This window comes from Hipposideros armiger, unplaced genomic scaffold (assembly GCF_001890085.2).
Source record: "Hipposideros armiger isolate ML-2016 unplaced genomic scaffold, ASM189008v1 scaffold_555, whole genome shotgun sequence".
Classification (NCBI taxonomy): domain Eukaryota; kingdom Metazoa; phylum Chordata; class Mammalia; order Chiroptera; family Hipposideridae; genus Hipposideros; species Hipposideros armiger.
In genome coordinates, this window is record NW_017731905.1 from 396,382 (window position 1) to 399,952 (window position 3,571).

Here is a 3,571-nt window from a genome sequence, read left to right on the forward strand (position 1 = left end):
CACACACACACACACACACACACACACACACACTTTTAGGGTTGCATAACTTGACATTTAATTTTCCAGCTTCCTTTGCAGCTAGGTGTGATCCTGTGACTGTGGAATGTGAGTAGAGCTGATATGTACTATTGTCAGGCCAATGAATGCTGGCTTTCCTTTAATTCCATCTTACTGCCTTCTCATTTTATAGAAAATGATGAATATTTAAGTAGCCAGTGACATTAGACCTAGAGACAAAATGTAGAAAGACACATAATTAGGATGACTCATACTATCCTGAGTCCCTGGGTGTCCTTGTGGAGCAGACTTGCCTCCCTGCCCTGAACTGCTTACTTCCTCTGAATTATTTTGTGAGAGAAACTAAAAAAAAAAAAAAATTATTGTTTCAGCTGCCATATTTTAAGTCTCTTTTATAGCAGCTTGCCTATATGTAACAGTTTCATAGACAGATTGGGGATCTGGTATTACATGTGAGACTCAAAATCGGTTAATTGGATAAAATCTACCAAGTGGTGAAGAGCTGGTAGAGTGGACCTTGGCAACTGATTGCCTATCTGACCTTTCCTGCTGGTTTTATTGGCTCTGCATGCCTTTTGATGGCCTCTTGTTGGTCTACTCATCCAGGAATAAAGTATCACACACAGAGATTTAATCAAATACTTCATAATAAAATAATTTCTAAAGTCAAAGGTTTTATTCCTTTAATTATAAAAGAGAAACTTAAATTAGTTTCTCCATCTTTTAGTCAAGACCCTGGCCATTCAGACTGATCACTTTTGACTCTTAAAAAGGCTCTTGACCCCAGATCTATTTTTCCTAGAATTTCTCATTATTGTTCATGTGGTGTATTAGTTAGTCATACTATAGGGCAGTGATAAAAGTGGAACACAAAGAGGAATTCCTTAAAATAAGAAATGCACTAGTTTGACAAGACCAGGAACATCTGATTTTATCATTAGCCGAGGAAGATCATCCATGATTTCTAAATAGAATTAGTGTCCCAGCATTCCACTCTCTACCTTTCATGGGGTCTAAGAGTGGGGATTCTGCCTTTGAATTATTAGAGAATTTACTTCTCATGATACTTTCCCAGTGACTTCCTGTGAACACATTTATCTGTATATTGATGCTTCTTTCCCTTTTCCAACAATGGAATTATTTTTTAAAAATCGTGGGTCATGCCATCCGTTTCAGGAGAAAATATATTTGCCTTCCTCCCCAAACCAGGGGCTGCTATTGCAACTTTCAAATCAGATCTCAAGTAAAACTTTTAAAGAGATAATTTAAAATAGGATAAAAAAGAAAAGAAAAAAGAAAAGAAAAGAAAACTGGTGTTTCATCATTCCCAAAGTTTCTGTGACCCTAAAGGCAAATGAAAGGCACTGAGAGAAGTTGTAACGAACACTGGTTCTAGTGTTATGACATTTCTATTACCTCATTGTTGGATAATTTCTCTCTACCCTGCACAAATGATGTCTGTAGTTTGCTTTTTCCATTTTTCACCTTGTGATTTATCCGGTGTTATTGGGGACTCAGTCTGTTTACTGTAACGATGTTTTTATTATCCTTGTCTAAGGATGACTTTATGATTATGCGTTCCCTCTGAGTCGGCTCTAAATTTTTTGTTGCTAGCATTCTATAGCATTACTTTAACTCATAATGTCTTACAGTACACTGCTGAATATATTGCTGTACAAATGGTGCACAAATTTATTTCTCTCCCTCTTCAGATTTTAATTCAGCAATCAACTGACTTGGGGAGTGTTTTACTTGATACAGTAAATGAAGGAAATACAGATCCAATAATCAAATGTGGCTGGTGAGAAAATAACAGAAACAGAAATATTACACATTCATAGCTTTCCTGCACGAGTAAACACCCAGAATTTTCATTTATTGTATAAATGTAAAGATAAACCTGAAGGCTATCTTAAAATAGATTGCACCATGGATACCTTAATGGGATGTGAATGTGAAGCTGTCAAGTTATGCTTACAAACGATGTGATTTTATAGACAATTTTATTTTAGGGATTTGTACACATTTTTTTCCCTGAGCAAATATGTGACTTAAGCCAAGATATGTCAATAAACGTGCTGGGGAAATGTCTTATGGATATGGACACATTATCTGATAAAAATTCATATGCAGCTGTTTGGTCATGGCTGAAGATAGATATAGGTCAAACACCGTTGAAGAGGAAAGAAGTCCTATGTGCCTGAATTCCTCACCATACTGAGCACATACCTAATACACCAAAACAGCATGGTATAGATTTTTTTAAGTCTGTAATTGTATTTATAATTAGTGAGAGCTGTGGTCTCGTAAAAATAATTTTGTCTTTGAAAAAACTGTGGTAGAGACCTGCTTGCCATTGTTCTGCTGCCTGGAAAAATGTCCATTCAGGTTTTCTATTAATTGGGACATGCAGAGAACTATTCCAAACCAGAATACCCTGATTTAGAGTATTCTTACTTTCTTCAACTCTAGCAGTCTGCCAGTACAGTGTTTACAAGCGTATCCTCTGAGGTCAGATAGCTGATCAGTGTGTAAAAGCGAGCTCTGCCAAATTCCTTGGCTCTGTATGAGAATAGGGATAATACTGGTACCCACCTCATAGAACACATTTAACCCATATTAGAGGAGGAGTGATGGTGACTGGGGAATGGTTGCTTTTGGCAGTGATGTTACTTGTCTAGTAAAGCAACACATTCCTGCTTCCCTCACACCTAGTATTCATCCAGACCTATTCAAATACCATTGGAAGAATACGTTATTTTATATTTACATTTGGGAGCATTTGCTGTGCATAAAGCCAGTGTGGGCTCCCTCTATTTGTTGGCCAATGTTTAAAACCTCAAAGCCTATGTGCCTTTCAGAATTGTTAGAATTAGGCATTCATGATATGTTATCCAAACAATAAATGAATGAAAGGAAAAAACACACATAGCACATATTATATATCTAGGGAGAGAAGTGTGATTAAAAATAGTGAGTAATACGATCCTCTATGACTAATTTGAAAAATGAAGTTTTCAAGCCGTTGGATCAAAGCAGTGTGCAGAGCATTGAAATAAGTTATTGGAAAATATTGTAAAGAGACAGGAACAAGTAATACGAAACACAAAAATAACTGCTTACTTCATTTATAGTTCAAACAGTTACAGAGTTTACAAATCAAGCATAAAATCAGTCTCAGCAAAGACAATCTTAACCTAATAAATAAGATTTCATTTTTCAAATCAGGTTTAAAGTTTCCAAGTTACTCTAAGAAGCGTTTATCCTGTGGTTTTATAGCTATTAGAAGATTTACAGTTACTTGAGAGAGTGTCTAAGAGAATTAGTAGTTGGGATGTTGGAGAACAGCTGAGTACTGGTGTGTACTAAAGGCTCTGTGTTTAGTGAATAGACTGATGTTTCGATTACTCTGATTTCATGAAAAACTGCTTTATCTAACCTAAGGTGTTAGCAATGCTTTTTATTGTTAAAATATAGAAACAATTATTCACTTTTAGAAGAAAGAATTGTCTGAGAAGTACATCCACAGTGTGCAAAATTCAAAAATGCG